This window comes from Ursus maritimus, unplaced genomic scaffold, assembly GCF_017311325.1.
Source record: "Ursus maritimus isolate PB19 unplaced genomic scaffold, ASM1731132v1 scaffold_6, whole genome shotgun sequence".
Lineage (NCBI taxonomy): Eukaryota > Metazoa > Chordata > Mammalia > Carnivora > Ursidae > Ursus > Ursus maritimus.
The window spans coordinates 12,808,918-12,833,491 of NW_024426774.1; the positions used below are offsets into that span (position 1 = coordinate 12,808,918).

The window sequence follows — 24,574 nt, forward strand, 5'->3', positions numbered from 1 at the left end:
AGTATTGATAACTCTGAAAAAGACAGCCAAGTCTCTTTCCTCCACAAAAGGAGATGGCCCAGCCAGAAACAAGGTAACCGAACCTAGGCTACTTCCCAGGTAGCCCACAAAAGTTCCAGTCTAAGTCTGATATCCCAACTGGATAACTATGAGATAACTATTCATACTCCCCCTTTAGGTGTCATAAGTATCCTGTGTAGATAATAAATTGTATGGTTGATCTAGACAGAGACAAATTACCCTGGGGAAGGCTATGGGACCAAGGAGGATCCTTTAAACATGTATGAGTAGTCAGCTTGCTTTATTTGTACTACTTGTACTGACTTAAGAGAATATGGCAGACCCTCTTGGGCTGCTTTATAGGCCACAACTGCCATGGCTTCTCTTTGGTCATTGACACCCCTAGTTTCAGAGCTTACTTCCATATCAGTTCTTTCACGCATGCCCTCCTAGCCAACTGGTAGACTCAGCGGGTAAAGCGTCACTTCACTTATCCTGCTTCTTCCTGACTCCTGTCCAGCACCTGTGCTCATGCCTACCCCTTGAGTCTGTTTTTCAGAGCCAGTTGGACCCACAAGCTATCCTGAACCCTACCCATTCTCCTCAGTGAGGTTAAAGCTTTTTCTGTATTTCCATATTTCCCCAGAGGCATACATTCATTGACTCATTCAACAAACAGGCATTAAGCCTGTACCATACGTGAGACCTTATCCTGAGGCAGACGAGTAAGAAAAATAACTGAAGTAGCAGCCCACATGGCTTGAGCACCACTGACAGCCAAGGCTATACTAGGAGCAGGACTATTACATTTAACCCTCCCAGGAGCACTAGGAATAAGTATTATACTGATGCTATTGTACAGATGACAAAGATCAGGTGTCAAAGGGGGTGGTTGCCTTACTTGCCCAAGATCCTTCAGAGTGGAAGGCCTAACTCAGAACAACAACAGTTCTCTTGAGTTTGGCCCACTGCTCTGAATCACTTTGCTATAATTCTGCTCTGAGGAAAGTGCAGGTGCAGTGGTGGGCTGCAGGATTGGGGGAGGGGGGACAGGTTCTGGCGACTGTCTGGTGGAGCCCTTTGGGATTGGGACCTGAGTGGTATGGGGAAGCAGCTCAGTCTTTGGAAACCAACTAGGGACAGAAGGAAATCCAGAGTGAGGAAAGGAACTGAAAGGGCCTGGTTTCCTTTAAGTCTAGATCTAGGTTCCCAAAGTGAAAGCAGCGAAGAGAGGGTTCAGGTAGGGTTGCCAAATAAAATGCCAGATGCCAAGTTAAATTTGAGTTTCAGTTAAACAACGAATATATTTAGAATAGGTATGTTATATATGTGTGTGTGTAAATATATTTTATGGTTCGATATTGTTTCTTCTGAGTTTGACTTTTGTTGCTGTTGTTAAATCTGGCAACCCTAATTTCAAGTCTACTTCTGGATGTTTATTCCTCAGATCAGAAAGTAGAAAGGCCTCAAGGAAGAGGCCCACCTACAATGTAATAAACACATGGTGAGAGTATTGCCCCTGTGTCATCCCTAAAGAACCTGGAGGTTTGGGACAGAAAAGGAAGCTGACAGGCTGTAGGAGAATCAGAGGGTATTAAACACAGCTTACCCCACAGCCTGAAATGTGCTTCCTCCTCCTACCTAATCCTATATTTAAAAATCAAATTTCCAAGGTAAACCCAAATACAAAATACCTGCTTATTAATTAGCTCCTGCTTAGATAGATTTAATGTATAAATCCCAATGTGGGCCAAAACCAGATAATCCCACAAAGTACATTAAACATGACCTTGTTTCCAATGCAGTAACTCCTTATAAAATAAAACCCATACTCCTTAGCATGATGATATCCAAGGCTGACCTCAAACTGCCGTTTTAGACTCAACTGTCTCCACAAAGCCCTGAAGTTCTGTCAAACAGGAAGCACCCTGGAGCATAGTCAATCAGTGACAGCCTTGAGTCTGCCTACGTTATTCCTCTCCCCAACAGAGGTCTTACACATCATTTTTGCTTGTCGATACCCGAAGTCAGGGAAACAATAATAGTAGAAATACTTCACCACTCTTGCCTTCTATCCCATCATGCCACCAAAATGCCTTTGCATACACTGAAATTATGAACACTCTATATAGCCAATGTCACCAACTGAATTCTCAAGGAAGTAGACACTGATATGGCGATAAGAGTGCAAAGGTTTATTGATCAGTAATATTCGTGAAGAGAAAAGAGAAAAAGCAGTATCAGGCAGGGAAAGCTGTCAAAGAGATGCCAATCTAATGATGCTTTGCCAGCACAATAGGGAGCTGGAGAACAAAAATTGCCCATAAAAGACATCCCAAAATGGGCATAAATGCCTAGGCCTTTGTACCACTGCCTTGGTTAGCCTTTGTCCAATTTCCAGCCTAAGAATAGCATGACCATAGCCAGAGCTGAGGCATCCTGACAAAGCTAATAGTTAGAAGCTGTCAACTAATCACACTCCAGGGCTGAGTAAAGAGTGTTTTGTTTTTAAGGGGGACCCTAAGTGGTATATCTCCATGGCTACCACAGCTGGGAAGAGATTCCTAGGCAGGGCTAGTCCTAGAAGGACTTCGGAGACGCGTTAGTCTGAAATATGCCTTAAAACTTTGGCATGACACCTGAATTCTGCCATTCAAGAATCACCCCTTTTAGGATATTAAAGATTTTTGAAATTTATGAGATCCTCAATATATTTCTTAAAATACATACACACGCCTAGCTTAAAACCATTAGCACACATAAAAAGTCATGACAACTGTAGCAGTACTAGATGATAACTAATGCCAAGGATGTTGGGGTTTGAGCGCCTGGGGCACAAGTCCTGGCTAAAAGATGGAATAATTCATTCAAAGCAAGGATCCATAGGAACTAAGCAACAGATGACCAATTTTTTGAGTTCAGGAATGCAAAAGGAAAAGGAGGAAGCTAAAAAGAGGCAAAACAATAGGAGCCTCATTCTGAGCATGCTTCTGACCTGTACCGGGAACATTAAGATTCTCTGCTAGGTTACCCAGTGACCCAAGCAAGTTAGCCCTGCCAGCGAATCCTGCTGGAGAGGAAACTCTTTCGATCTGAAGATTCCATTTCAGTGGGGTAGGACTTACTGGAAGGACTTGAGCTATTAAACCAGAGTAGGCATCTAGAGTTCTCTGGCTCCTGCTGGGGCAGTATCTCTCATGGAAGCTCCCGAAGCCCCCAGGAAGCCCTTCTGTATTGGCCTAAAGTCAACCTTAAAGGAAGCTGTACCTTCCTGGAGTCCAAAAGCAACCTCACGCATGTAGTTTCTCTATAAGCATTTATTCGGTGCTGACTGTGTGCCAGGCACCATGCTATGCATTGAGGATATAGTGAGAAATGAGACTGAATCCCTATGCTAACAAAACTTCCCATTCAGAGGCCAAGAAGTGAATGTTCAATTTCAATTGAAAATAAAGAGTACTACTAATTATGTGGGAATAGGATACTGGGGGATCTCTTGGGAGGTCAAGAAATCCTGCCAGAGAGTACACAGGAACTGGCCTCAGAAAGGGAAATTCAGAACCAGATTCTATGATTTTGTAAAATCTGGCCAGAAGAGTGAGAATGGTTTCTAGGAAGAAGTATATGTGAAGGTCAAGAAAAGGAAGTATACCATATTCAGGAGCTGCCAGGAGTTTAGTATGCCTGCAGAAAAGAGGCTGAGAATTAAAGAAGAGGAAATGGAGAAGCATTAAGAAATGTGGCTGGAATGCCAGATGGGGGCCAGGTCATGAAGGGCATAGTCTTATATTAAGGAATTTGTATTTTATCCTGAGGGCAATAAGATGTCACTGAATGACCAGTACATTGCCTAGCACATAGTCAGCCCTCAGTTAAGATCAGCAATTATTCAAGCATTCATTCAGCAAATGCTTATTGAACACTTAAAGGATGGTGTGCCGGATACCTTTCTATGCTGGGGTTTTAAAAAATAGTGACTAAAACCTGAAATTCTATATTCTTTCTCAGAGATGCCCACTACCTAATGGGAAAGTCAAACATCAAGAGACATGAACATACAATATAATATTGCAACAGCATCAGTGTTATGAAAGGGACATGCATGATGCTGTGAGGTCTCTGTGAGGAAGTGGCAATGCCCTGAGATCTGAAAGAAGAGCAGCCATAACCAAGGAAAGTAGGTTCGGGGAAAGGAGAGAGTTCCAGGCAAAGAGAAAAACTTGAACAAAGACCATGAGGGAGGACGTTGCATGGCTTGACTGAGAAACTGGAAGAATGTCAAGTGTCTTGAACCCCAGAAGCTCAAGGGAATATGGAGAGAGGTTAGGCTGAAGAAATGGGAGGAGCCTTCCCATGCAGAGAAACTTGTATGCAGTCATCAAGACTGTAGCCTTCATTGTGTGAATAACAGGAAGCCAGGGATGCTTTTAATCCAGGTGCCAAAAGAAATGCAAGAGATACATGACTGCAATTTAGCTTCGGAAAAGATTTGTCTGGTTGCAGTGTGGAGAATGTAGTAAGGGAGACATGTGCATTTTTTTTTAGTTTAAATTCAATTAGCCAACATATAATACATCATTAGTTTTTGATGTAGTGCTCAATGATTCATTAGTTGTATATAACACCCAGTGCTCATCAGATCACGTGCCCTGACAGGTGAACTTTGGAGGACACTAGCTTTGAGACTGGAAGGAAGGATAGTAACTTGGACTTTGATGATGGCAGTAAAGATCAGATTTTCAGACTTGGGTATCAAAATAACAGGACCTTCATGGGTGAGAGAGGTTTCTGTCTTATATAAGGGGGTGGATGGTGCTATCATTTACTGAGATGGGAACTCTGGACCAGTCCTGGGGAAAATATGAGTTCAGTCTGAAACATGAGGAGATTTAGCTGTTACTGAGAGGGCTAAGTAGAAATGTCAATTAGGCCCTGATTTCTCAGATTAGATAGACACATGATAAATAGAGAGGGAGATAAAGAGAAGGAGTGAGGGAGAGAGAGGGAGCAGGTAATCATTGATACTGTAAGCAGATGAGCTAACCCAGGGAGAAGAATAAAGTGAAGTGATCAGATGTGGCTTAGGCAAATGTCACACTAGCTGCAGTATAAAGAATGGACTGGAAGAGGCAAGACTAAGACAAGTTCAAAGGATGCTAAAGTTATCAGAATTGTGATGCTGATGACATAATATAAAATAATGGCGGTGTGGACAAGGAAAAATAAAGTGACTTGAAAGATAAACAGGTAAAGTTGACAGAATATGAACAGGAATGGAAAGGGAAGAGACCCATGGTGACCTAAGACTTGTATCTGGGGCAAGGGGTTGGGTGATGTTGTCATTCACTGAGAAATGAATTTTGGAATGAAGATAAATTCAAATATGAATATGCTTTTAACACCAGGAATCATGCAAGTAAACAACTGGATTTGCGGTCTGTAGCTATCTTTGGGTCAGGAAATAGAGCACCACCCTAAAGCTATACATCCAGAAGTTATCGATCATTCCTATCAAGGTGGAATATGAACCTACTTTTGTGTTTATTCATTCTGTGATTATTACTGAGTAGTCTACGATGTTTTAGTCATGGAATCAGATGATTCCAATAGGATGTGGTAAGAGAAGAGATGGAGACAGAGGGAAAAGAGAGCCCCAGCATTTAAAACATAAGCAGAGGAGGCAAGAGAAAAAGCTGAGGAGTGACCCAGTTCCATTCACTGTAGTAAATATTTCACAGTTTTAATTCAAATCGCATATAAAATACTATCTCTTTTTTAATTACCTGGTCTAATTCCTGTATTTTATTCTGCCTTGTTTTCTGAAACACTTCAAACATACAGAGAATTACAGAAAAGAATAATAAATGTTTCTATACCCACTGCCCAACACTATCAAATTCTAACAAAATGCAGAAGAATGCAGCAGGCAAAAAACACAAATTCCACAGCCAGATGCTCCGGGTTCACATCCCAGCTCTTCCACTCACTCTCAGGTAGTCTGGGTCTTATTATTTAACCTCTGTGTCTGGCACAGAGTAAGTACCTCATACACATTAGCTTTCATGTTTTTTTTTACTTCTTCCCCCCTCCCCCATTATTTTGCAATACATTCTTCAGATTGCTTTTAAAGAAAGGAAACAAAACAGAAGCTCCCAAACTCATTGTCTTCCCAACACTCCCAGGAATTAACCACTATCTCACTTTTGTTGTTTATCCTCCTAGGGTGTTTTATCTTCATGCTGCCTCTGTATGTGCTCATAAATAGAATACAGCATGATTGCAAATATTTTCAGATGCATACCAATGGTATTATTCTATACATATCTTTCTATAATTTGCTGTATTTGATCTACATTCTATGTTTTTAACATGACTATATTATAGTTTTTTAAATATGACTATATTATAGTTCCATTCCATTGATTTTTAACTCTTGGTATATTACTCTATTTCACAAATATACTGCAATGCATTTATCCATTATCCTGTTTGTGGATATTTAGGTCAAGAACTGTTTCATATTATAAACAATGTTTCCATGCCTTTCCTCTATAGTCAGGAACAAGAGAGGGATGTCTTCTCTCAGCACTGTTATTTAACACAGTACTGGAAGTCCTAGCCATAGCAATCAGACAACACAAAGAAATAAAAGGCATTAAAGTGGCAAGGAAGAAGTCAAACTTCCACTATTTGCAGACGACATGATACTCCATATAGAAAATTCAAAAGACTCCACCAAAAAATTACTTGATCTGATATATTAATTCAGTAAACTCGCAGCATACAAAATCAATGTATAAAAATCTGTTGCATTTCTATAGACAATGAAGCAGAAGAAAGAAATCAAGGAATTGATTTTATTAATAATTGCACCAAAAAACATAAGATACCTAGGAATAAACCTAATGAAAGAGGTAAAAGATCTACACATTAAAACTATAGAACACTGATGAAAGAAACTGAAGAGGACACAAAGAAGTGGAAAAAATATTCCATGCTCTTGGTTTGGAAGAACGAATACTGTTAAAATATCTATATTACCCAAAGCAATCTACACATTTAATGCAATCCTTACAAAACACCAACAGCATTTTTCACAGAACTAGCACAAAAAATCCTAAAATTTGTATGGAACCACAAAAGACCCTGAATAGCCAAAGCAATCTTGAAAAAGAAAAGAAAACCTGGAGACATCACAATTCTGGACTTCAAGCTGTATTACAAAGCTGTAACCATCAAGACAGTACAGTACTGGCACAAAAACAGACATATAGATAAATGGAACAGTATAGAAAACCCAGAAATGGTTTTCTACATGAGGTTGCTGGAAGGCAGGTCGTCAGAGGGATGGGTTAGATGGGTGATGGGCATTAAGGAGGGTACTTGTGATGAGTACTAGGTATTGCATGAAGGTAATGAATCACTAAATTTTACTACTGAAACTAATATTGCACCATTTGTTAACTAACTGGAATTTAAATTAAAATTTGAAACAAAGAAATAAATAAATAAGAAGAAAAGTCTCAAATCAACAACCAACTTTAAAACTTAAGGAACTGGAACAATAAAAACAAAGCCCAAAGCTAGCAGAAGGAAATAATAATAAAGATTAATACTACTATGAAAAATAATATGAGACTGACACACTGCCTGCTGTGCTAAGGAGGCAGGTTACTACTACTAATAATAAAGATTAAAATAGTGATAAAGAAAATAGAGAATAGTGAAGCAGCAGAGAAAAATCAATAAAACTAAGAGTGAGTTCTTTGAAAAGATCAACAAATTAAAAATCAGAAATGAAAGAGGAAACATTACTACCAACAAGAGTGAAAAGAATTTTTAAAGTGTGTTATAAAGAATTATATGCCAAAGAATTGGATAACCTGATGTATAGGACAAAATCTGAGAACCATATGACCTACCAAAACAAAATTATGAAGAAATAGAAAATCCAAATAGACCCATAACTAGTAAGGAGATTGAATTAGTAATTAAAAACTTCCACTTCCCAATAAGGAAAATCTCAAAACCAGATGGTTTCACTGGTTTAAAAAATTATCACCATGGGGCGCCTGGGTGGCACAGCAGTTAAGCATCTGCCTTCGGCTCATGGCGTCATCCCGGCATTATGGGATCGAGCCCCACATCAGGCTCCTCTGCTATGAGCCTGCTTCTTCCTCTCCCACTCCCCCTGCCTGTGTTCCCTCTCTCGCTGGCTGTCTCTATCTCTGTCGAATAAATAAATAAAATCTTAAAAAATAAATAAATAAATAAAAATAAATAAATAAATAAAAAATTATCACCAATCCTACTCAAACTCTTAGAAGAAATTGAAGAAGGAACATTGCTTAATTCATTCTATGAGGCCACCATTATACTGAAAACAAAACCAGACAAAGACACTACAAGGAAAAAAAAACTACAGACCCTCATGAATAATGATGCAAAAATCCACAACAAAATACAAGGAAACTGAATTCGACAACATATTTAAAAAATTATACACCAGGACCAGTAAGATTTGTTCCTGGAATGTAAGGAGAGTCTCATAAACAAACAAACAAAATCAATAAATGTAGTACATCACAGTAACAGAGTGAAGGGTGGGAAGAAAGCAGATGATCATCGCCATTGATATAAAAGAAGTGTTTGACAAATGAGAAAGGTGATATAACAGACCCTATAAAAATTAAAATAGAAATGAGAATATTTTGAACAACTTTATGCCAACTTGATCACAAGTTAGCTCAAATACACAAACTTGTGAAGAACACGAACTATGAAAGCTCATTCAGGGAGAAATAGTAACAAGAATGGAACAAGAAATAGGCAATAAGAATAGCTCTATACCTTTTTTTAAAATTAATTTATAGTTATAATTCCTTCCACAAAGAAAAGATCAGTCCCAAATGATTTTTCCCACTGGTGTTTTGACAAATATTTAAAGAAAATATAATGCCAATTCTATACAAAATATTTAAAAAATAGTAGAGGAGGGAGTGCTTCTCTACTCTATGAGTATTACCATGGTTGAGGGAGAGAAAGAGAAAAAAAAAAGCAAAGACAATAGGAGAAAACAACAAAAGCCCACCTCAATATTCCTCATGAACACAGACACAAAAATCCTTAGCAAAATATTAGCAAGTTGAATCCTGTATATAAAAAAGATATACATTATGACCAAATGGGATATAATGCCCCGGGGATATAATGCTGGCTGAGTATTCAAAAAATCAATGTAATTTTCAATTAGTACACTAAAGGAGAAAAAACATGGCAATTATGATGATTGCAAATAAAAAGCTTTGACAAAATTCCACATTCATTCATAAGAAAAGCTCTCAGGAAACTAAGAATAGACAGAAACTTCCTCATTCTGATGAAGGACATCTACACAAAACCTAAACCAGTAATCATTACTAATTACAAAACAGTGAATGCTTTTCCTCCTAAGATCAGAAAGAAGCCATGGATGTCTGTTCTTACCATATTTATTCTAGATTGCATTGGAGGATGAAGAGACCACATGCAGTCACATTAGTAGATAGTTCTAGTTGAGCTAGTTGCCAGTATCAACTGCCAGCATGTGATTGATTCATCTTGCATTTCTAGTCCAACTGAACCTTCAAATGACTCTAGTCCCAGCCACTATTTGGCGGCAACCTCATGATCAACTCTAAGAATCATTTGGCTGAAACCAAGTCTATCCACGGAAATGCAAGACAAATTAAAACAAAACAAAATCGTTGTTTTAAGCCACTAAATTTTGAGGTAGTTTGTAACCCAGCAATTGACAACTAAAACAAAATTATTTATAACAGTAAAAACTAAACCAAACCATACCGCTTAGAATAAATTTAATGCTCCAGAGTATTGCTGAGACATTAAAGAAGCATGGACATACCACAGTTTCCTGTCTCTAGGCATCCAGTAAGTGCTAAAATATGCAGCCCGTCTTTGCCATGTTCTCAATAGGTGAACCAGTCCAAGTGAGACCTTTGCAACTAATAGATTGTTCTTTCTGAAATTAGTTTCTGGAACAACGGACTATCCCCATTTTCCTGAGCAAGGAAAGATTCTCCAAAGATAAAGATAGGGAGATCTGCAAACTTTCTTCCTTCCAAGGAGATCAAAGGAGGCTCTAGCATTTTCTCTAAACTACAGAAAGACCATATACAATATCTATGCCCATTAATAAAATGTTTTCCATTCCCTGATCTGAATTCATTTCCTAGCTGTTCAGTCTACCGGGAACATAACACCACCCAGAGCTGACTCAAATCAACGCTGTGTGGGGGTGTCAGGAAATAACCATCAGCCACCTATAAGCCCAGAAATGCTATGTGGTACATTTAGTACCTCAGACACACTGCCACTTTCAAATGTATCATTGTTTGAATGTAGCTCTGTTTTTCAGTACTTACTCTGTGATGAAAATCTTGGTATACATTTTATCTAATTCCTTAAAGGAAACTTTTTATTTTTCTTTTAAATTCCAAAGTTGCAGAGATTCTCAACCACGGTAAGAAGGTATTTTTTAGTCCCATTTTTCATACAGGAATACTGATTCATAGAATCTGGGACCTATGTTCTATCTGAATTCGAAGTCTTGGCCTGGTTCACCTCCACTGCCTCTGCTTGTTATTAACCCTGTTTGCTTACTTATCTGTCCTCCATTAGACTGTGAGATTGAGTTCAAAGACTGCGCATTATTAATTTTTATATCTCTAGGAAATAGCATAGTGCTTAGCTCTTAATTATTAACCACAAAATGGCATTTAAAATTTTGGATTACAAATTGTATCATACATACATTAGCCTAAGTATTATCTCCCTTAACCAGACTGTAAGATCCAGGAAGGTAGGGGTCACATTTTACTCACCTGGCATTCTCTGTGTCTAGCACGATGGCTGACACACAGTAAATGTTTCCTAGTAGAATAAATGACAGACACCAGTTCACCCAATTGCCTCGGCCTTCACGTAACTGGCAGTGGAATTCCCAGAAGAGCTGTAGAAAGCAGTAAGGGTATTAATGAAATAAGATTCTGTGAATAATTTAGTAATTAACATTGCCTACATTTGCATTCATTTGCATAATGCTTCTTAGCTTATGAAATGCTTCCGCATCCATTTTCTAACATGAACTTCACAATATTCCTGTGAAGTACACAAAGCAAATGTTATCAGCACTTTATAGATGAGATGTGGTATTTTGCCCAATGATACAGGAGTAGACAGCAGTGACACTGGAAATAATACACAGATTTCCTGTCTTCCCATCTAGAGCTCTTCTAATCGGATCACCCTTTCACCAAGGTGAAGAACTACACATTCATTTTGGAATCCAACCATTTATAGCTATGGGCTGGCAGTCAGATCTTAAATTTTTGAACTTCAATATCCTCTATTGTAAAATTGTAATAGTGCCTCCCCCAACGTTAGTCCTATTCGTTAAAATGTTTATTCTTGATATTAATGTATGTTAATATAGTTTAATATATTAATGTGATAATGTACCTAAATTATCATAGTAGTATAATACCGATGTTATTAAAAGAGTCATTTGTTATTTTTATTAAAAATAAAAATACAAAGAAGATAAAATAATGAGTGAGTACAATGTGGAAGTACTAAAATTCTGAATATAACTATCAGGAAGAAATAAGAAATCTTCCCAAAAAAGAAGCAGAGATTTCACAAGTGATGTCTTCCCTAAATTTCGCTCCTTGTTTCCTTCCTGAGCCCAGGAGTTCAATGGGGTCAAGCCCTCTGCTACCCCAAAGAAGCCCTCATCAATAATGGAGGGAGGCTCCAGCATCAAGCCAAGCCAGCTCTCTGCCCTGCAGTCTGGGATTTGAGCTACATTGCTGACACTATAATCTAGCTCCTCACTTTCACATTAAGAATGTCTTTGGCAATTATGTAGATTTATGTAAACCATCTCATAAATCCAAAGAGGCGAGCTGTTTTAGGCAGTTCTTCAGTGAGATTGCTAACTACCAGCCAAAAGTCACATTTATTAGCTAGTCTCCAGCATGATGTTCAGATTAACAGTAACTGCTTTAGGATGTTATAGACAGGTGTCAAGATGGTTTTTCCAGCTCAAGTCTAGTTCTAGACAAAATTTTATTAACCTCCTAGGGTTTTTAGGGTGCTCAAATCTAATTTGCAAGAACACATGAAGTCAACAGGCCTGTGAAAATGTCAGAAATACCTTGCTGAGGACAAACGCATATGGGTTAAGGGGTGAGTCTGAGTCCACTTGAATTTCCCCCTGCCTCCAACATAAACCATCAACTCCAGCCAACAGCACCACTGACTTTCAGCACCCTTTCCACTTCCCTGTGCCTGTGATTATGTTCACTCAGCCCATACACCTAGAATATCGGTCCAGCTCCTCTGTGACTGTCAAAATAATGGCTGTCATTTATTATTACCCAATGGGGTGCATCTATTCGCACATTTAAGTCACTGAAAGAATTTTTGTCTCTATTTTACAGATAAAGAACCAGAGGCTCAACAAAGTTAAGCAATGTATTCATAATATACAACCAGGGCTAGAACTAACATTTAAACTCTGATCTGTTTAATTCAAACCCATGCTCTTCCCATTATGCTTCTTCTCCCAAGGCCAGCTCAAAATCCACCTCCTCCAGAAAGTCTTCTTTGAGTGTACACCTCTGAATGACCTCATACCTCCTTCTTCCCTACTACCCAGCATATTTTGTCTGGTGGTGACTCTTGGTCTTTAAGGTCTCTTCTACTAAACCATGAAATTATTGAGGACAGGGCATTCTCTTGTATTTCTAGTACATCTTACCCATCCATCACCCACTATGTTTTTTATCCCATTGAAATAAAAATTTGTGGTGCAGACAAACATCCTATTTGATCTTTGCATACCTTTAGATGTCTTCAGGAGTGCTGCGTACATAGTAGACAGATGGATGCTGACTTGAATTTAAATTGGATTTAGATGAACCAACTGTTTGAAAGATGAAAGGAACTAGGAATGCAAAGAGGCTAAGAGCCCAAATTCTCACATAAATTTTCTGACAGTTAGGTCTCTTGATTCACCGACCAATGGGTTTTTCCATTATACCTAGGGTGACCATTTAATTTATTGCCCAGACTAGGACATTTTTAAGAGCCAGAGAGAACAGTATTAAAAATTATTTCAGGACAGTAAGCGTTAAACAGGATGTATCATCATCTAATTATTAATGATTTCTCATTATCTTTACCAATGGCAATAACAGTTGCATATGCTTATACACAGTGCTTATAATGTGCCAAATACTATTCTGAGATAACAAATATTAGTTATAATATAGATATATGTATAAATATATGCATAAATAACAATTTGTTTATTTGCCATCAAGTATTATTTTTGCCCCATTGTACAGATGAGGAAACTGAGGCACAGAGAAGTCACATATTTAATAAATATTGGAACTCACTGGGTCACTCTCCTCCAATGGACCTCAGTCTTCCATCTTTAAGGATTTTAGACTACTTTTTCTAGAGGTCTACTAGCGCACGAGACTCCATCAATGGTGGACTGATGGATATGGTTTTACTTCAGGGTTTTTAGCATAGCCTGGCACCTGATGGGGACCAAAAGAGGGAACTCATCTTGGTCTGAGTCCAAGGGACAATTCTCCTTGACTTCTGAGGGCCTTGATGACAAGGGGCCACCTTACACACAACAGCCCGTGAAATTGGTACAACGTCTCCAATTACAGATGGAAAAGGAGAAACTCAGGAAGGTTAAGTGACTTACCCAAGGTCACATGGTTAGTCTATGGAAGAGCCAGGATTGAGACCTTGTCTATCTAACTCCAAAGCTGTGATCACTGTTCTACAGCAGTCTGGCACAGAAATATCACCTTAATTATCAAACAAAGCTTGTTTTTCTCACATCGTCACTTTCATGACTTAATATCTCTACAGCTTAGAAATACTGGCATCCAGTAAGGAAAAGAAGCATTGTTAAGGGGGGAGTGGGTAAGGTAAGAAGAGAATTCCATTCAATTCAACCAACTTTACTACCTATCTCCTTCCTACTGCTCACACATACTTAGAAACTAGATATAATCAAGGGTTTATGAAGACACCACAAAAGCATACTGCTAAATTTCTGAAGCTCCATGGTTGTCAAGGAAACAATAACTTCTCACTTACAAGGAAGCTTCTTGGAGGGACATGACTCAGAGATGCTAGGAATTGGAGTCTTTACAGGCGAATTGTCTATATGAAATATATAGAGACGTCACTATACACCTCTCCCACTTGAATTTCCCGAAGTACATCTCCATATCCCAACTACTCTTGCTGCACTAACACTGGGCTAGGAACCTCTCTACTGCCATTCAGTTTGCTGAGAGGGTTGACCCATGGGTCCCAGCCCAGTTTGGTTCTTTTAGTAATCGTCTCCCATCTTAGCATGAGGCACCAGAAGCAACAGAAAAGGAGCACTTTGGGGGATAAGCAGGGCCTTCAGACACAGACCCTGAACCACCTCTCTGAGCCCAATTTAGACCCTACTCTATTCCTGATCTCTTTAGTTGGCTTCTCACTCCAGTTTCCATTTGTGTCCCAACTCCCTTTCTGCTCTGACCTGCTTGATCTGTTCCACTCTTGGATGTCTGTGTCTTCCCTCACCCTGGGATGGGGAAAGCTGTGGTATTCTGCAAGCTAATCTGTCAAGACACAGTGTTTTCCCAGCCCCTGCTTTCATTCCAGCTCTTAGAAACTTCTCTCCTGTGGTCTAGCCTTCCAGGTAACCCCCACCCTTTCCCCAGTGGCCAGATACCTACTGCCATGGGCCAGAGTCAGCTCACTGAAAAGACCTTGATAGTCACTATTTCAGCTCTCAGTCTGATGATATTCTTCCCTCTCTGCCATCTCAGTAAGTGGCCTGTAAGTCCTTGCTGGATAACCCCCTGCCCAGAGCGCAGTTCTGACCAGCAGAGTATCTCTTCATTGGTGTGGGACCTGCCTTCCAGGCTGCACAGAGCAAGACCCCTTCTCCATCCTTTCTAAGAGGCACAGACCATTCTCGATCTCCCTGCCTCAGGTCCTCCCCTCTAGCCATTCCCCACATGAGCGCAACCATTCCTGTCAGTGTATGGACAATGCTTAATTTCCTCACTATGACCTTGGCTACTTGAAGGGAATGGCCACACAACATTCACAAGACAACACTAGAACTTGGCACTCAATTCCTCCTGAGGTTTTGTTACAGATATCCTCACCAACCCTCTCCCCACTGGACCTCCAAGTCCTAACTTGTGTTTTCAGGATTCCTTATCCCGTCTTTTTTTTTTTTTTTTCAGTCTGAGTGATATCTATTTGACAAATCTTAAACTTAGTCCTTTCCATGCCTATATTTCTACTTTCCACAGGGAAGCAGTATCTTGCCCCATCCACTACGTCCCCTCTTTAACAAAGTTCTCTCAGATTCGAAGAGCACGTAGTGAGTGCTTATAGTATTCTCAACTCCTTCTGGCTTCACTAGCATTTCCTGGATTAGATACTCTCAATTCTTCTATCAAGCACCGACTGATAAACATTGCCTTGGAGGGAAAAGAGTACCTTCCCTTCTCAGCTTTAAGAGTATCTACCTAACTCTATGCTTTTTAAACCAAACCAACTACCCCAAATCCCATGAACTGCTCCATAGCGGCCAATAAAAATGAGCCTGGACATTCCAGCCCCATTGGTGACAAATATCTATGAAGTTTCCCTTCACTTTTCTCCTTCCCTCTCACCTCTGGAACTATTTTTCACCTCCCTGACTCCCAGCATCCCAAATCTGTCCCACACTAGTCATTCCTTAAAACAAAACCCAAATTTGCTTTTTAGCATTGTTCTTGCTATTATTTCTCTGACAAGATGTATGTTTGCTCACCCCGTGGTGTCAGCTCACCTGCCCAGAGTCCTGCACAGTTTGAACTGAGCCAACACCAGCACACATCCTAGGCACTGCATCAAGGGTTTGAAAACGCTGCTAGATATATCTGCTCCACTTTACTGCGACCCCAAAGAAAAGAGCTTGTGGGGGTTACAAGTGGTTGCTCAGTAAGGATATTTTTTGGTCATTGCAATTCCTCACCAAGTCTCCAGCCATTATTCCAAGTGAATGCTCTTGTCTGCTTTCCAGACAGATAAGCTGATTTCTAAAGCCAAAGACAGAAGCAAAATACTGACTATACAGCCAGAATCACTAAACTCCTTCATGGCCAGCCTCAAAGGAGCTTCTGCAAATGCTACAGCTGGCTCTTCAGCACACAAGCCAGAAGGACTGACAGCCACTTAATGAAACCTCATCCTGGTCAAATGTGAAGTCATCTCATTCACTATGCATAGATTAGTTACGCTTAATGAAATTTTGGCTAGAAATTTTCATTTTCGTTTTTAGAGGTAATATTCACCTAACTACAAAAAAATACAGCATTTTTAAACAAATCTCCAATAATAGCTTATGCATCCATTGCACAGAAGACTGATGAGATATAGACCATGTTTGATGGAATTAGCATCTAATCATAAGACCCTATCCCAAAATATACAGCTGAAAACACAGATGGGAAAGAAAGAGTCTATGGAAAGACAAAATGAAAACAGAGCCTTGATGTCTCCAGTTTTATCCTTAGAAAGCACATGTTGTTACAATTTTTAGTCACCAATGGAATGTAGGCTTGTCTAAAAGAATATATATACATATATATGCATATATATAAACTAGTTAGTTATATATGTTAACTTAATATATTTATTAACTAGTTGTTAACTAGTTAGTCACCTATACTAACTAAATATGTGCGTGTATATTTTTTTTTAAGAGAGAGAGCATGCACAAGTGGAGGGGGGAGGGGGAGAGGAAGAGAGAAAAATCTTAAGCAGACTTCTCACTGAGGGCAGAGCCTGACCTGGAGCTTGATCTCACAACTCTGAGGTCACAACCCGAGGCGAAATCAGGAACTGGAAACTTAACCATCTGAGCCACCCCAGCGCCCCTATATGTACACATTTAGTTGATATACATAGTTAACTAAAACCTGAGCCATCTGAAGCACTTTAGGTCTTTTCTCTAAGACGGTGCAGACTAAAGGGTAGATGCCCTTGTCAGGCATGAAAGCTCAACAAATGGGCTTTGTGTCCTTGCCCTTTCAGCCCTTAGGTTGCTCCTGTTCTGAGCATCTCATCACTGTTCAACATGACTAAAACCAGTTCCAATGTTTGGGCCAGACCCACCCATCCCATATATACAAGGCTTCCCATCTTTGCCCTTTCCAATTCTTCCCCATTGTGAATGTCCAACTGCAATCCCTCTTCACTCAGGAAAACTTCCTAAATACAATCAGCTCCCAAACTTCCCCCTTATCTTCACCCGTAGCATATATACTCTGTGTCAGTAAATTAGAAGTCAAATTGGTCCTTCTTTTTAGCATATTCTCTTAGATCACTGTCTCATTTAACTCCTGCATTTCCTAATTAAAGACTGACCTCACCCACTTTCGAAGAATTAGTCAATCATTTCACACCCATTAGGATGGCTACTATCAGGAAAACATAATAACAAGTGTTGGTGAGGAGTGGAGAAATTGGAGCTCTTCTTCAATGTTGATGGGAATGTTAAATGGTACAGCCACTGTGGAAAACAGTATGTCTTTTCCTCAAAAAATTAAAAATAGAAATACGATATGAACCAGTAATTCCACTTCTGGGTATCTACCCAAAAGAAGTGAAAGCAGGGTCTCAAAGAGACAGTTGTACACCCATGTTCATAGCAACATTATTCACAATAGCGAAATTATGGAAGCAACCTGAGCATCCACCAATGGACGAATGAATAAGCAAAATGTGGTAAGTATGCAATGAATGTTATTTAGCCTTAAAAAGAAAGGAAATTCTGACACACGCTATAATATAGATGAACCTTGAGGACATGATGATAAGTGAAATAAGTGACAAAAAAGACAAATATTGTATGATTCCACTTAAATGAGGCACTTAGAGTAATCCAATTTATACAGACAGAATGATAGTTGCCAGGGACCAAGGGAGGGGAGAATGGGAAGTTATTAGTCAATCACTGTGGAGTTTCAGTCTTGCAAGATAGGAGAAGTTCTGGAACTAGATGGTGGTGGCAGTTGCACAGCCATGTGAATGTGCTTTATGCCACTGAACTCTACACTTCAAAGTGGTTAAGATGGTAAATTGTATGTTATGTGTACTTTATCACAACAGCAAAAAAAAAACAGAGAAAAAACACTCAGGCAGAAGGAAAAACAACTAACATTCTTACTGTCCCTGTGCTAAGTAACTTCCACACATTTTCTTTCTTAATCTTTGTAACAACCTTGGTTTTAGCTCCATTTTTCAGATGAGTACATGAAGCTGAAGCTGAGGAAGTCAGTAATTTTTCCAACTAGCAGGGAATGCAGATGTGAAGATAGGCCTATCTGACCTGGGACCACTGCTCACATATTACCTTTCAATGCTACTTCAGCCCTTCATGTAAAGCTTCATCCCCTGGAGACAGAGGAATGTGCTTTAAATATTGGTTTCTCCTGATTAGCATAGCCAAACCTAAAGTAAGTGCTTCTGCAGCGTTTTTTTAATTGTTCTCCTCTTTGCTTACTTAGAGAGTGAAAACACCAGAAATGGAGGATGCCTTGGTGTCATTTTTACCTGAGGTTTCTGGACTTGACTCAGGACAAACCTGTGATCAGCCAGGCTGCCCGGATGTGCCCTTCTCCACTGCAATCTATGATCTGACAGAAAGAATCTATTTTAGGATTTTCCACGTCCGCTCTGATTCTGAGTAATGCCTGAGACTTGTTATCTAGCAATTAAGCAAGAATAGATGGGAAATTGTATTTACATTTTCCACACTGTTGAGCTTTCTGTACCTAACCTTGAATACTTAATACTGTGCTGAGTTATGATTCATCAGGGACTGATGGTTTTATTTATCAAAACAAAGCTTAACTCTCAGTAGGATGGTTATCTGGAAAGAGAAAAAAGAATAGAACATGCATTTTAAAACTGTCAATGATGAAAATGAAAACTTATTTCCCTTACCGAAAGTGAGACTCTTCAGATCTTTCTTCTCTTGCTTCCCAACCTTTACCAAAATAACCATAGTACCAGTTTCTCCTTTCATTTGGCTTGTTATCCATTTGGAAAGCCCTTACCCTCACAGCCACATGCCCAAAGTCTAGTCTTCCTGCAGGGTTCAGCTCCATTCCATTCTTCCGTGAAGACTTCTCTGACCCATTCCCTATCTCCCTTCCTTCCTGAGCCCACCTCCTGCCATTTAACTTGTCCAGTGTCTGCACATGATTCATAGTACTTCAGTTTTCTAATGCTATTGATTTACACTTCACATCTTCCCTCTAAACTGGGTAAGACTTCAGAAAAAGAAATTTCATTTCTCTGAACCATAGCCCAAGATGTTGTAGGCAGTCAGTCAGTATGTACTGTTGACATATATTACACATATTGCATTTATTATATTTTACTCATGTATATATAGAATTCAAAGTTTAAATATATCCAATTTCCTTTAGAATATAGGGCAGAAGAATGTCTACAGCAATTGTCAGTAATGTGGTTTTCAAAGAGCTACCAGCTTTACTTGGAAAAACTATTTATGATGAAATGTCCTCTAATGTATTTATATCAATGGACCCAAAAGAAGCTGGGACAAGCATAGACAAGGGTGAACAGGATGTGGCGGTTCCTGGGAATGCTGGTAGATTCCGTTTTTAAGGCTCTTCTAATGCTAAGGGCATGTACTTTGAGGACGTGTGGATACCTGATTAAAATTAACTCTCCACAGGCTAGCAGATGAGAGCACTATTTAATTTTCATTGCTTTCCTTCCTTGCCATCTTCTAGATAACAGAAAATTAAATTCTGATTCTAGTACAATGTTTCTCAACATAGTTTCACTTTAGAATCATCTGGAGTGATTTGGAAAAACACAAATTCCCAGGCCCTACCTCCAGAGATTTGGATGCAATTGGTCTTAGGCATCAGCATCTGTTAAAAACTCCCAGAGTGATTGTACAGTGCAACCAGAATTGAGAACCACTGATATAGCATTTGATCTATTGATTCCTCACTCTGAACCTGCCGTAAGTGCCAAAATAATTAAAAGCAACAGTCCAGCTTCCATGCTGCTGCAGAAAAATGGAAATGTATTAGGTCATATGTATTAGGTTATAAGAGAAAGGGTACAATATAGTAAAAGATATAGTACAGGATGGGCAATTGCCCAATGACATTTCCAAAAGTCTGGGTACCGTGGGTCTTAGGCACAGAACCACATTGTGGCTGCTAGAATCAATACCCAGCAAATAACCCAGAAAAGACCTGTCTGCTAGGAGGATGACAGTCATTACCCACTAGAAAAATGGCACCCACACATCACTAGGCACTTCGGTCTTCATTGTTTCTGAGAGATGGGAAGTCGAAACCATGTAAAACTGGTTCTGGTCAAAAGAGGAGAGGCCATTACTGGTGGCAAGTACTCCCTTGAGCACCTGGAACAACTTCACAGTTGGGAGAAGAACAGAGGCAGATAAAGAGTAACTTTATGAGCAAACACAGATTTGTGGTTGACCAAACCACAGTCAGAAGCAGCAGACAGGATCCCTACCTACAATGTGCAGGTAAGTTAAACTCCCTAAGGGTAGGCTGAAATCTTTCAGAAAGAATAATAGGACTCTTGTCTTGTTACATGATATGAATGACCCGTTAGGGTTAGGATCTATTAACAGTTGACCTGGTTACAAGGGGTCTATGGGTCACTAAGGGAAAACATAAAATGCATTCAAAATGGTCCATTCTGTAGGTGAAATGATTAAAAGAAACATATTTCAACTCAAAACATGTACAAGATAGGGAACTCTTCAGAGGTAGAACAGCAGCATTTCCCATGGAGTCAGAAGTCCGCCAGACCACATGTCTTCTGGGGTGCAGCTACCTCTACATGCCCCTCGAGCACTAAAATTTAGCCAATGAAAGACTGAGCCCAACATACATCCTATATTGTCAGTCTTTGATGATAGCACCTTCCAGCAGCCTACGCCAGAAACCTGAAGCTTCCCTTGATTCTTCTTCCTTCTCCCTCTCCCATCCATGTCCAATGGCTTAACAAGTTTTAACAGCTTTCTCTCTTTTCATCTCCACTAACTATTGTCTAGTTCAAGTTAGGCCATTCTCATTGTTTGTCTAGACCATCTTTGTCAAACTAAAACCCTAGAGAGGCGCCTAGGTGGCTCAGTCAGTTAAGCGTCAGACTCTTGGTTTTGGCTCCGGTCCTGATCTAGGTGTTGGCAGGATTGAGCCCTGTGTTGGGCCCTGTGCTTGGTGTAGACTCTGCCTGGAATTCTCTGCCTCTCCCTCTCCCTCTGTCCCTTCCCCCAGCTCACTCTTTCTCTCTCTCCCTCTCAAATAAATAAATAAATAAAATATTTTAAAAAAAAAAACAACCCTTGGACCAAATCTTGTCCTCAACTTGTTTTTATAAATAAAAGTTTTACTGAATGACAGCTACACTCATTCACTCACAGGCTGTCCAGGACTTCTTCCAAGCTATAATATCAGAGCTGAGTATTTGCAAAACAGACTGTATATGGCCCAGATAGGCAAACATATCTACGATCTAACCCTTTACATAAAAAGCTTGCTAATGCCCAGTTTATGTCATCCCACTCCTACACCCAAACCATCCCTCACACTGCTAATGGAAGAGTCTTTCAAAAATACAACTCCAGGGGCACCTGGGTGGCTCAGTTCGTTGAGCATCAGCCTTCAGCTCAGGTCATGATCTCAAGGTCCTGGGATCAAGCCTGAGGTCAGGCTCTCTGCTCAGCTCAGCGGGGATTCTGCTTCTGCCCCCCCACCCACCCACCCCCACACACGTGCTCACTCACTCTCTCTCTCAAATAAAAAAAACAAAATCTTAAAAAAAAAGATACAAGTCCAATCATGTCCCTCCATAGCTTAAAAGCATTTGATGGGTCCTCATTAAATTCAGATCCAAATTGTCAGCCTGGCATTTAAGACCCTTCACTGTATCTTCTCACCTAGTCCCAGGCTCCCTCAGCTCCTTTCTTCTCTCTCCACTAGGCACAATAGCTTTCTTTCCTGGGGAAATCCATGCTCCAATTTGACATGAAGGTCATGTAGACATGTTACAACCCCCAGAGGGCTTATTAGATCATCATTTCAACAAAGGAAACTCTTCCCTAAAGAAATTTACTTTCCAGTTTACTCTATTTTATCATATAATGGCCTGGCTAGGGAAGGGGATTAGAAAGTTTTAACAGAGGTAGATCTTTAAGTGGGAGGAGTTCATCCTGTATTAGAGATTAGAGGAGGACTTTCAGAGGCAATCCTCTGAACAAAGTTACACAGTTATAAAATACATACATATAAAGAGAGAGAGATAGATATACATTTGTATCTATAAAAAAATAACTATAGATGAGAAACAAGTTTGCTGTGGTGAATAACCCCCGATGAGGATAGAAAGGTAGAAGGCAGTTAATGTCATAGTGAGCACCTGCTACATATCTATTATCAGCCAAACTTCTGATGACGGTAGGTTCTTGGAAATCATCCCACATATGAAAAACCAATCCAAGATTGCTAAGCAGGGAAATGTCAGGATTATATTTTCTTTATAAAAGGAAACCAGTGACAGTGAGAAATAAGTGGAGAAAAAAAAAATAAAGGCAAACAATCCAGTATTGAAGTACTCATAATACCTCAGTGAAAAATGAAAAAGTTTGACCTTGGGTGGTGGCAGTTGAGACCAAAAATGAAATTAACAACTAAGTGAACTTGGGAACTCTGGATAAAGGAATGAATGCTGAGCTTAAGGCTTCTAGACTGGACACTTAACTAGCTGGAGAGTGGGACCTGTAGTCAAAATCAGGATTACAGGAGACGGAACTGGTTTGGAAGGCAAATGACAGGAGCATTTATATATGTTAAGTCCCATGCTTAACTTAAGCTGGATATTATCTAGGTTGATCTACCAAAGATGCAGTTTAAAAATGTGTACCTGTCCCTCCAATGAAAACCTGAGGCTAGAGACTAAAATACCATGATAATATACTATGGGTGATCCTCACAGATCGGTGAGATAAGTGAGCACCAAGAGTAAATGAGATTCGTGACTTAATTCCTACCTAGAAGGAAAGTGAGATAAAGTTTGGGAGTGGCAGAAACCCTGAGAAAACATAGTCATATCATCTTGGCTTCAAGGATGCCCAGGAGGGAAACCAGGAGCATCCTGGTCCATGTTGGTGCCATGGGCTGCAAGAAAAGAAACCGCAAACTAATCAGAGAAAGAAAAATTCTGACTCTTTCTACCAGGCATAGAACTGAAGAGGATGAGATGACTCAGAAATTAAATTCAGGATGTTTTTGAACATAACCCACAAATAAAGAAAAGGAAAGAGTATTTTGTAAGGAAATGTTAAGAGAGGACTATTCCTGAGTAGGTCAAAGTCCTAATTAGTAGAGACATGAGAAGCTAAAGAGATGCAAAATGTCCCCATGTGATGAGAAGGTAGTTGTACTTCTGCCTCTGGCAGCCATCCTAGTTTGGCTGAAACAGGACCAGGAAGCAGACTAGCGAGGTCTATCTTCAGGAATAAAAGCTGAGAGCAGAAGACAGAAGCTCCCATGATCATATCAAGGGAATTTGGATCTAAAAACCAAGGGGACCATGACACTGAGAACTTTACTACTTCACCTTCCTTTCCTATTTTGGCTTTCCTTTGCTTCTTTTCCACAGAAATCAACCGTAAAACCCCTATCATAACAAGGGCCTATCAGTTTACATAAGGATACAATGAAGAAGGAAAGAGGTGTTAGCAGACAATCACTAGCGACAGGTCAATCTGAAGAGAGGGAACCCAAAGAGATCAAGCAGATAGGGATAGCTATCAAAGGAGAGAGAATTTCTAGGTTTTCCATCAAGGAAAGAAAGGAGCTCCTGAAATTTTAGCCCGTACCTCAGAAGTAGCCAACAAATAGCTCTCATTCTACCCAGATTTGTATACAGCATATTACAGAAGGTACCAAAAGGGCAATGCATCTAAGGACACATACAGTGTATCACAGCTTATCAGGGAAGGTTGGAATCCAGAAAACACTAAAATTTCTAGAGACAATCAAAGGAAGTAATGAAGGGGTTCACCATGAGATGATGGTCAGGGAATGGTTAGATCGAACACTCAGTGTGAATGGTACTGATAGATATTCAAATAAACACACACTCTACACTTTAAAGGGCTCACAGTCCAAGGAAGGAGACTGAAGCCAAGTGAAGACAAGGCACCAGACAAAAATGAAGTCATGTGAGAGCACATGGATACTGCCAGGCCCAGTCAAGTCCCTTAACCCTGAAGTGTGCTACAGGCCCACTGCTCATATCTCTGAGGCACAGAAGGGAATGAGAGAGATGCCCGAAGACTGGAAATGAACAAATGCAGTCATGAAAAGAAAAAAATATAGGCCTCATCAACAGAAGACCC

General features: G+C 39.8%; 1 long non-coding RNA gene across 1 annotated transcript in view; it reads right to left on the reverse strand.

The window, feature by feature from the left end:
• LOC103671721 overlaps positions 1 to 24,574 on the reverse strand; it is a 151,066-nt gene that overhangs the window by 64,364 nt on the left and 62,128 nt on the right. Inside the window, exon 2 of the long non-coding RNA XR_571037.1 lies at positions 10,884 to 11,011. This is a non-coding gene — a long non-coding RNA (uncharacterized LOC103671721). The remainder of the gene's footprint in view (positions 1 to 10,883; positions 11,012 to 24,574) is intronic.